Source organism: Symphodus melops (genome assembly GCF_947650265.1).
Source record: "Symphodus melops genome assembly, chromosome: 19".
Lineage (NCBI taxonomy): Eukaryota > Metazoa > Chordata > Actinopteri > Labriformes > Labridae > Symphodus > Symphodus melops.
Window position 1 is genome coordinate 464,809 of NC_136709.1, and position 11,402 is coordinate 476,210.

The 11,402-nt window shown below is 48.3% G+C and overlaps 1 long non-coding RNA gene across 1 annotated transcript; it reads left to right on the forward strand.

The window, feature by feature from the left end:
• Positions 1 to 2,822: 2,822 nt before the first annotated feature.
• Positions 2,823 to 10,376, forward strand: LOC306840355. The gene is made up of 4 exons (XR_013781318.1): positions 2,823 to 2,896; positions 8,872 to 8,978; positions 9,138 to 9,219; positions 10,047 to 10,376. It is a non-coding gene; the product is annotated as an uncharacterized lncRNA (long non-coding RNA).
• The last annotated feature ends 1,026 nt before the right edge of the window (positions 10,377 to 11,402 follow it).

Below are 11,402 nucleotides of genomic sequence, written 5' to 3' on the forward strand. Positions count from 1 at the left end.
CTCACCTGAAAGCCTCTGGCTGTGATTTACGAGCCAGTTTGTGTCTTCTTGTTATAAATCTCTCGCCCCGCTGACACTCCTCATGCTCCTACTCTTCCTCCACCTTCGTTGTCTGTTAGCATTTTGGACCGGGGCCAGATGAAGCACCCTGGGATCAGCGAAAGGTTTCCCAGGAATGAAGCATGATGCCTCAACCAACACCCCCCCCCCCCCCCCCCCAGACCTAAACACCTTTCTCCTTTCTTTACCTTTCAGACCTCAGAGACCAATTTCACCCCATTTAGTGATGATGGACTTTCTGTCCTCTCGTGTCTGCTCGATGGTCAACCTGCTTAGCCGGCTGTTACTGCGACCTGGCCGTCCATGGCGTTCTGCAAACTCAGATAAAAAATTACGTCTGCACACGAGCAACAGGAGCTCCCCCCCCCCCCCCCCCCCCCACCACCTCTTCCTTTCAACACCTGGATCCTGACAACCTGTGCAGAGCGAGGTTTAATCACTCAGCGAGGGGTCCCTGCAAAGGTCAGCTCACTGATGAAGCGCAGAGAGCGAGAGATGTCATTTTTTACAACGGGCTGATGTCTCTGTCAGTCTCTGCAGGAGACTGGCTGGTTTAGACGAAGAAGAAGTGAGTCCTCTTTAAATCACGGTGAAACAAAGCTTACACTGAGACACGCCCACAGATAAATGTGTGTGTGATGATCACCTGTCAGTCAAACGGTGCAGATTTATCATCACTTCATTAAAACCCTCTGAATAAGGCGCGAGGATGTGGGGAAGCTGAGAGGTGTGAAGTGTTACCAGGGGGAGGAGAGAGGGAGCGGTGATGTGCAGCAAAGGGCCGAGGTGGGATTTGAACCAACGCCTGCTGCAACCAGGACCACAGCCTCAGAACATGGAGCGCATAACGTAACCACGACAGGCGATGTCGTCCTCCCATATCCGCTTTTTAATCATCAAATCTCAAAATCCTTTTTGTGCATTGTTGAATTGTGGATCCGATCAGGAGCTGATAAACTCTCCGAGCTGTTTTCAGACACATTAAAGCTGACGACTCTGGCGTTCGTAGGTTTCCCCCTCCGCTCTATAAAATCAGAGAATATTCAGCTGCTCACAGCCGAGATGTTTCCTGATTCAGAACTTCCTTTCTCCTCCTCCTGATGTGTGTGTAAGAAGAGTGTGTATTAGCAGGACAGCCTGTGTGTGTGTGTGTGTGTGTGTGTGTGTGTTTTCCCTCAGGCCACGCTCTTGTTCCTGCAGCAGGCGGGCGGGTGGGGTTGGGAGGGGGGGGGGGGCATTTATCAGCCCCTCTAAGTGGCTGCAGGAAAAGCAATGCTCGCTGGGAGTCGAGCTGACAGCAGTTTTCCTCGGATCGATCTGCGGCGCTGCTCCAGTTTATGACAAAAGAGTTCACGACACGGCAGTCACAAAGTCAATACCGTGATAAATACTCCCCCCTCGCTCGCCGCTGTCCGCCACTTTAGCGAGCATTCGTCCTGACAGTTATTACTCCCGCGGTAAATCCACTGACCAGAGGGGAGGAGAGCCACTCTGTGCTGCTCTCTGTGCAGGATTTATGGAGCCTGGAGGAGCCAGTTTACTTAATTTAAAGGAAACACATAAAGTCAGAGAGAGAGAGAGAGAGAGAGAGAGAGAGAGGGCGAGTGAGCTGCAGGAGGGGAAATAACTGCACACAACAAACGGCTCCACGCGCACATGCTGCTGTATGCAAATGAGCAAATCATGAGGCCGTTTCCACTTTTTTGTCAACACGTGTCGACGAACATTAATTCACCCAAAATAGACGTGTAACACATCCTGGTTCTCCTCTCTGACTCTCATTTAAATAACGATTAGTGAATGAAAATCAGGGATTAAATCATGGCTGTCACACACTCCTGTTTGTTGTCGCTTTGACCGATTAACAGCCTGAAGTTTCCCTCGCACGCTCGTCGTCTTAACCGGAACACATCCCCGTGGTTACGTCGCACACAAACGAGGACGTGTGATAAATATTTGTTAATTTGCTGTAGATCCTAGCTTTAGCACTAATCCAGCACATTTCAATCCTGTTACAGTTCAAACTGATCCCTGTGCACGGACGGATCACTCTCATCAACGCACGCCGTTATGAGCAGCGAAATTACTGTACCGCTGCCACGGCTAAATATTTTCAATTATTCTGCTTTAAATACAAATGTGGGAGGAGATTAATATGATTTTCAGAAAGAGGACGCCGTCTGCACGTCGAGCGGTATCACAGTGTGACGCGTAATCCTGTTAGAGATCCACAAACATAAAAAGATCTCATTAAGATCTGACTTGTTGCAGAATCATCAATAAATCGTCGGCGCTTTGTTCCCATCATGCAAAGCGTCTCGCGCAGAGCCGTGACCCACATCGGCGCCAACACTGAGAGGCGTGAACTCTTTTTACCCAAAACACAGAAAAAACCATGAAGGATGAAACTATTTGACTTTATGGCACTTCTGACGTGTTTCCTGATTTTCACTGCTGAGGTTTCTTTTGCTCCGTGGGGCGTTTTCTCACCGATTGGATCGTTTGCTCTGGTCTGATTCGTGGACCTGTTTGTTCCATTGTTTCATAATTACCTGAAGTTTTGTCTGTTTTCACACAGGCACCAAAACGTGTGCTGCACGAGGAGGATGCTCTGTGATTGGTCGAAGTTAAAAGTCCTCTGAAGTAAACAACGACGAGCTGACTCCTGATTGGCTGCTCCAAAGACACCACTGTCTCTCTAAATGGACAGACGACTGCACAGACTGATGTCGGCTCTGCTCATTGGTTTTCATCTTGGTCGGGATGGCGAGCGGGCGGATGTTGGCGTTCTTGTTGTCTGATCAAACGTCTGTGAGATTCTGCACCTCAAGTCCAGGTCTGTCCACGATTCATCAGCCTGCTGCTGCTGCTGTTGTTGTGAAAGGCTAGAAATTCTACCCATAATGCTTTGCATGACTGGCAACAGAAGCCGAAAAAAAGGCTCAGTCTTCCCGCAGCTCTCTGTCGGCTCGCGGTCAGACAAACGGCCTTCCCCGCAGGGAACTGAAGGAGGAGACACATGCAGGTATGATTTATAGATTTAGGATGAATAGACCTGTTCTGCAGTGAAGCCACATGTCTCTGACTGCTCAGTCAGGTCCAGACAGGACTGCACATGGAGGAATGTGCATCCACACTCCCTCGTACAGCTGCAGCCACCAGCCCCATCCTGTAAACAGCCATCTTCACCTGTGAAGGGGTTAAAGCAGGGGGGGTCCAAAGGGCGGCCCGGGGGCCATTTGTGGCCCTTGAGGGGATTTTTTGCGGCCCCCAACGTCAATCGAAGAATCATAAGATTTTGTCCCGAGGCCTCATTCAGATGACATATTGTGTTATTTTTCTTGTTCATGTTAGCGAGGCCTGAAAGATCAAATCAAATAGAAAATGTTCAATATTATTCTTTTTTAACAGCTTTGATTATTTTCAACATTTTTTATTAACTATGAAAATTATTTATTTTTTTATTTGGTCAAAGAAGCGGGCTGTTGTTTAATAACCTGAGCTAAATACAGATTTTTTTTGTACAAAAAAATGAACCACGTTACAGATTCAGAGAAAAACAAAATAAAAAGACAGAAGAAAGAGAATTAAAAAAAGTATTTAATTTCCTTTTATTAAAGTGTTTTTATTGTGAATCTTTTGATTCTGATCTAAGAAGCTTTAAAACTATTTTTTCCCAAAAAAAAAATAGAACAAAAGAGTTTCTCACTGTAAATAGTTTTTGTCTTTTTACATTATTCTCGAAGAGGTCAAAATACAAAAAGTTTCTTTTTCAATATTATTAAAAAAAACAAAACAACCTGAGGCCTGAGAGCGATTCTAACAAACTGTCTTGTGCAGCTAAGAATGCTTTAACTTTAAAATGATCATGAAGTCAAATCCATGTTTGAGCATCTCTTTACGTCACCGAGCCGTCTCGCTCCTTCTCTCGTCTCTTCACACACGCCGTCCCTCCGGTGTGGCGGTGTGTTTACGGGCCTCCTCACACAGTGATTAAAGTGTCTCCTGACTGGAGGGAGACGGGGAGGAGCAGAGACAAACGGAGGGAGGGGAAAACTCGAGCAGAGAGACGAAGGGAGATTTTTTTCCCTGCGAGTTTGTCTGCAGGCGATGCAGCAGGCTGTAATTAATTACCTCAGACAGGTATGTATTAAAACAATATTCCATCTGAGCGGAGCCTCCGAGGTCTGCGCTCCAATAAAAGCAGGAATTCATCAGACGAAGGCCCGTCCACGCACAGCTTCACGAAGGGGGCGCCGCCTCATGAGCTTAATTTATATCAGAACTCTGCATAAACCGAGAGGCCGTAAAAAGGCCCAATTAGCCATCTGCAGCTGTCTGCAGGAGCTTTGATGAATGAGCCTATCAATACAACACAACTGCATCCTGAGCTGTGAGATCACACCCAACGCAGGACGCACACAGAGAGGGAGGAAGCAGCCCGTCCGTGAGAGAGAGAGGGCGTACCTGCAGGAAAGGTGGGTCACCTTGTTTGTATGATTCTTTAAGGGCACACAAACAGTTTGTGAAACTGTCGACACGAGAGATGCACGAGGAGGAGAAAAGGAGGAAGGTCTGTGAGAGGTCTTCCTCGGGGTAAATATGTCTGCAGATGGAAGCTGGACAGGTTTGAACGAGCGACGGGGAAAGTGGAGGACAGGAGAGGTCTCGTGTTACCTGGTGGTGCAGGTGTGCAAGACTGTGAGCTCGAACCCAGAGAGCCTCAGGAGCTCCCTGGATCAGACGACACAGCAGGGGCAGGAAACTCTGGATGAAGTCTGAGTTTAAAAAAACAAAACACACACACCAAGAGCTTTTTGTGGTTCAGAGTTTTGTATGAAAGCAGAGAGAGAGAGAGAGGGCGGGCGAGCGAGGTGGTTGTCCTCTGAGTCAGCAGAGAAACAAAGAGCCAAGACAAAAGTGTCACTGAACCTTCACATACAGCAGACACTGATCTGTTAATACTGTACACACACACACACACACACACACACACATCATCATCATAGCATGCACTGGTGTGTAAACAGTAAGCACACACACATTCACACACACGTTGTGCGTGCAGTCCCGGGTTAATTTGGCCGTCGCTCCTCCTCCTCCTCCTCCTCCTCCTCGTCTTCGTCACACAGATGGACGGGGAGATTTTAAGTCTTCCTCTGTTGACTCAGTGTGTGTCTGCTGTCCCTGCTGTAAACATCAACACACACACACACACACACACACACACACACACTGCAAGAGGGGCGAGCGAGGTTCACTGTACAGAGAGAGAGAGAGAGAGAAGGATCATTGATGCACAGACACACAGGTATGAAGGACTTAAGTTGATCAGTTTTCTTTTCTCTCATTTTCCTCTGATCTCGTTCACGGCTCCTCGTGGCCGCCATCTCGCCGCGGGACGGAGATGGAGCACCGTGCACATTTTTCTTCGAACTTAGGAAAAAAAACAAACATTACGATTGAACACGCCGCAAACCTGCCCGTCACTGCTGCGGCTTTCTTTTCCCATCTCGTGACTTTTGTTCACCGTGATGGTGGCTCGCGCTCGACAAACGCCATCGACTCACTGCGTTCACCTCCTCAGCGTGAGCTAGCTCATCTTCTCCCTGTGTTTCTTCTTCTTAATCAGTTTTTGTAGTCGATCTGTTTTAGCCGAAATATTTCCGAGAGTCTGAAAGCAACGTCACGACTTCGGAGTGAACAAACTCGTGCGCCGCGAGCGCGTTCGATCACAAGCTGTTTCTGACGATACGCAGCGTCTTGTTTGAGGCGTTAGCTTCCTGCTCGCTGCTGACGTGGCGCTCGTCACGCCAACTCGCGTGCAGGTGAACCGTCCCTCATGTAATGACGTAATGAGCAGCACACGCTGTAAGAATCAGAGCAATATGGATGAAGACAGAGTAATTGATTGCATTTAATTCAGCCCTCTAATTCTCCTGCAGTCCTTTGTAAAATAGTTCACTGTTAATTTGTCCGCGCGCACATAATCCTGAAGTTTGAATTCTTCCCCTCTAACAGCCGATTTGATGTTCTCTAATTTAGTATTTAATTGTGGCGTCGTGCCGGCCTCTATTCCCCGGCGAGGATTATTTCTATAGAATGATGATACAGTTAATTTAAACGGCTGCTAATTTCACCGGGGGGACTGGGAAAGGCTCGGTCCCTGGAGGCCTCTGGAAAAATCCTGGAAATCTTTCAAGGAGCCTTTTGAAGTCCAGGACGGCGTGAGGAGCGTGAACCAGCTGACTGGGTGGTGCTTCACTCTGACGGGTCAACGGACGGACGCTCTCGAACAGTTGGCTGTTTCCACTTTCACTCACAGACCCCCCCTCCCTCCTCTCCCTCACTTTCCTCAAAGATGCCTGCAGATGAAAGGCTGCAGCCCTCGCCCTCTCCTTATCACTGTCTTTAGAGCTGGAGAAAACTTGGCAGCACCTCAGCTTTTCAGCGAGCGAGCGAGCGAGAGAGAGAGAAATAGCGTTGGGGATTATAGTTCTGAGGACAAACCTGGCTATTCACACTTGGCATTAGCGAGACAGCCCGGGTACAAGAAGGATATTTTTTATTCCCTTCAATTTAACTTTAATTACTCAAATCTCGGCGAGGGCACACAAGAAAAGCCCGGGCGTTTGTGTCTGGGAGATTAGCAGACTGCCCTGCCAAGTCGTCGCCGCGCTGCATCGTTAGATAGAATTCAAATTCAAATCCAGGCTAAAGACAGTGCAGCTGTCACCCCCCTGGCCTGAAAACCCCCTGGATCAGGAACGAGCTGTCCTCCCTCCTCCCTGCTTTCCCCAGGAGAGAGCTAATCCTCCTCCCTCTCTCTCCCTCTCTCTCTCTTCCTCTCTCCTTCCTCCTCCTCCTCCTCCTCCTCTCTGATGACTGTGACAGCTCAAATAAAGACATTAAAGCCTCCTGAAATAATTAGTCATTAAAAATAAAAAAAAAGTGGCGTGTTTTGTCGGCCTCTGGCAGCGCTCCTCGGGGGCGGCGGCGGGGGAAGGGGGTCAGCGTTTGTGGGTGAGGAGTTTGAAAGGGGGGGGGGGATTTTTGTGTGGACGCGTCAGGTTAAACAAACACTTCCTGGTTCTTCGTCTCCTCAGGAACTCTGACAACGTGTTTAAATTTGGCGTCTCGGTGACGCGCGATTCGCCACTCTTCATCCTGGGCTCTTTAATCTCGTCAGCCGAGGACTCGACGGGGGAGCGTCTCACACTCGCTCGCGCTGAAATCCTCACTAGTTGTTCGCCTTTCACCCGCAATTGACTTTGCAAACACCTGCAATGTCTTCGATAAGTCGCTCGTCTTATCTCCTCTTTGGAGAGCAGACCCCATTATCGCGGGTTCGGGGGCAGATACCCCCGTCGTGCCAGGGGCCGCAAAATGATAATCCACGCTGCCACACCGCCGAAATCCTGCTAAAGTGATCCTAAATTGACAAAACCCCGGGATCCTCTGGACTGGGTTAAGCCTCGTCTATTAGCGCTGCTGCGGGATAAGAGTTCGTCAGCCCGGTGCCACTCCTGAGAGCGTCATCAGCAGCCTCGTCCTCGTGGTTATCTCCCTCCTTTAATCCTCGCAGACACAGCAGCGTGGAGGGGCAGCGGGTTCAGCTGCCTCCTTTTGAAAGTCTTTAGGTAATTTCTGCACAAAGTCACACACCAAAAAAAAGGAAGGAAAAAAAAAAAGGCGAAATATGAGAGAGAGCGGCAACTGGTGAGTGCAGCCGCTCTGTAATTGATTGGCGTGATGGAATTAAAGGAGGCTTGCCGTGCTGAAGGAGAGCTGGCACGGCTCTGACACGTTAAATATCTGGCACAGGTCTGACACTCTAAAAATCTGGCACTGCTCAGCCAGCCTGGCATCTGATTAGGATTTCAAAGGACCCGGACCTGGACTTGATTAAAAAACCACGTAGGCCAGATGAAGAGCCTCCGAGGCCCCTGAAGGAGAGTCTCGGAGAGGGAGCAGCAGCCAGGATGAAGTCATGGCACGCCAGCCTCATTATAGAGCCATTAACAGGGGGGGCTTGTTTGAGCCAGCCAATCACACGTCAGCTCTGAGGATGTGCTGTATAGGTGGGCTCAGGTTGTGTGTCTGCACCTTTTTCTGCAAGGAATCCGAAAGTGGGTCAAAAGCACAGAGGGAGAGGAGAGCCGGAGGATCTCTTGGTGAAGCGAGCCTAAAGAGCGGACTTAAAAACACCGACTCCCTCCCCCTCTGACTCCCCCCCCGCCCTCCCCCCCCCTCCCGTCCTGCCTCCCACTCCGCTGTGAGTTGGAACGATCTTGAAATATTCATGTAAACACCCCATCAAGTACAAACAAGGACTCAAAGTCTCATCTTCCAGGGTTGTTAGCTTGACCTCCTGTTTATTCTGTCCAATGACAGAAAGAGGATAAAGGTATGAACTCGTCACACGTCATGTGTGTAACGTGACACGCTGGAAAACCTTTGGTCACATGACCTCGGATCAGCCGGTGAGCAGGCAAATGTCGGGATGTTCGAGAAACACAAAGAAGGAGTCACATTTGATTCCTGGAAGAGTTTACTCACCGAGTTAAAGCGAGCCTCCAGAGCTGAGTTAATAACCTCGCCCCCCCCGTCATCACTCTTTCCCATCACCCCCGTCCTCGCCCCCCCCCCCCAGCCTGCTCCGGCCTCAGGGAGGGAGAGCGATTAATATCTGCCTAACGTGTTACCTAATTCATTATGGAATAGCAGTTAATTTGATTTGATATTATTTTAATAAAATTCAGTAATATATTAGATTGTTTCAGGCTATCAGAATCATTTTCCAATTATTAGAGTTACTGGAGCACATCCTGCTCAGAGAGGAGACGCAGTCGCCCTGACTGTGAATACACGAGCTGCTACATCTCCATCCTGCACACCGGAGGGACACTCACACACAGGTGTGTATGCATGATTACACCTATAATGTTATTATCTGAAAGATCCACACGAGATGTGCGTGTGTGTGTGTGTGTGTGTGTTGGAATGAGGAGAAATAAATCCACACAGATCTGATTTCTCTCTCTCTCTCTCTCTCTCTCTCTCTCTGTGTTAATTAGTCCGTCCTCCTGCAGCCTGCCCTTTCTCAGGAATCAAGCATCAAGGCACAGTGGGCTTCAGCTCAGATGGACCTGATCTACAGTAAGTACCCACACACACACACACACACACACACACACACACACACACACACACACACACACACACACACACACGCCGGCCTTTCAAAGCTATCACACAGAGAAACAGACCCACTGTCACATCTCTAATTCTCTGCACACAGCTTCAATGGGAGGCTTTAAAGAGGAACAACCTGCTTTGTTCACATGACATTTTTTTTTATTCACAGATCACATGACCTCGATCACCTTTCCTTCAATAGGTTCAAACTGTGTCATTATTTCAATCTGTAAAACAGCCCAAAAGACGTGTTGAACTCTCAGAACCTAAAGACAGCCAAGTGACGACCTCCAGTAACCTTTCAAACTTTTAATTATGTTCCTGACAAATTCAAAACTGGACATGTGTTTTTCACCCAAAATGAATTCTGGGGGATTTAGTGATGTATGTTTAGTATTTGTCTCTTAAATGAGACTGTGTTTCACATGACATCAGACTGCCTTGACGACCTCCAGTAAAGCAAATCTCAAAGTGCGAAAACAAAACAAACAAATGCAGTACCTCGAGTGTCCACTTGAGGCAGTCTCCAAAAGCCAACCATCTCAGTGAAGAATTAATCACGCATAAAAAACTACTTTGGTCTAAATGGCTCAGTTATTTGTCCGTACGTCGTGTAAAGGGTTCAAAATGATTTGTATCGAATCTCTTTTTATTTGCCTTGAAGCTTTGTGATGTAAGCATAAATAGGGGCGGGGCTCATGAAGCCTCATTGGTTGACGTCCTGAGACCGTGTCCGTGTAGAAACCTTCACCTCAGGTTTTAATTCTGTTCCTGTTTTTGTCTGGCAGCTTGGTGTGTGTGATCCAACCTGTGGTCCCACCTGCGTGAAGCTGGCCCCGCCCCCGGCCCCGCCCCCGGCCTCGCCCCGTACGTGCACAGGCTCAGCCAAACATACAAACACTCCTCAGCTCCTTTTTATAAACCGTGACAACAGAGTTCACTTTTTAACGGCCTACTTTTTATCTTTTATTGGATTCCCGTCCCCGCCCCCTCCTTTTTCCCCTGCAGTCATGGTGTTATCATGATTTATAGAAGAGTCCATTTTGTTTCCAGTTCCAGGACGCTCAAATCAAAGCAGCTCTGCGGTGCTTTATCTTGGTTTATTGGAGCCGCTGCACACTCCCCTCCTGGTCACTTAAATGTATTTAAGTGTATATTTAGATAAAAATAGTCTCCGAGCCGCAGATTTCATTGTTTCTGTGTCAGTGATGAATCTGTGTTTTTTGAAGAAGAAGAAAAATGTCGGCTCGGCTGCGCTCTTATTTCCTCTGAAGAAGAAGAAGAAGAAAAAAAGGAGAATCACTCGTCAGAAAGAGAGAGCGAGACAATATTCTGATTACTGCACCCTGCTTTGAACCGGCTGCAACACATTCAGCATCCAGGGCTGACATTTCATTAACATGTCAGAAATGTTTTGATCATTATTTTAAGCCCCCCCCCCCCCGTGCAGACTGAGAGGACTGAGGAGAGGAGGGTGAAACCTGCAGGTGTTTAAAACACAGTCAGAAGGTCCACATGCAGAGAGGCGACAGATCGGCTGCTCTGTTTGACGTGGAGAAACAAACAGAGGAGCTCTGCAGACATTTCGTGGTTCACTAACAGTCAGAGAGAGGAACAGAAAAAAAAAACACACACACAAACATGAAAAGCACCTTTGTCTGAACCAGGTAACAATACCTGTCTGTCTGTCAGAGCAAACAAAAAGCCTGAAGATTCTCACGGAGAGATGATTTATGCTGCGAGGACGCCGAAGAAAAGAAACAATGGACGGAGCGCTGCTGTAGAATAAAGAGCTGAGGCACAGATTTACTTCATGCAACGTGAATGGAGAGAGGCCAAGTTTGATTTGAAGCTGCATCGCCTCCGTGGCGTGTTTGTTGGACGTCACAGAGACCTGGAGAAGGACCTGAGCGGAGCGTGAAGTCCATGGACGAGGCTGCTGGGAGCAACCTGGGCTTAAATGTCTCTGCAAAGGAAACATCAGAAATGTCTGAAGATGCGATCGCACGTTCAACACGAGCTCACGCTGCTCCTGGACAAACTGGTCTTAGCACGGTTACCTCTCGTTGTATCACAGCACATCCACAGCTTTATGATGTCATGAAGCGTGCTCATTTAAAAGACAGGCGGACTCCAGAATGTTT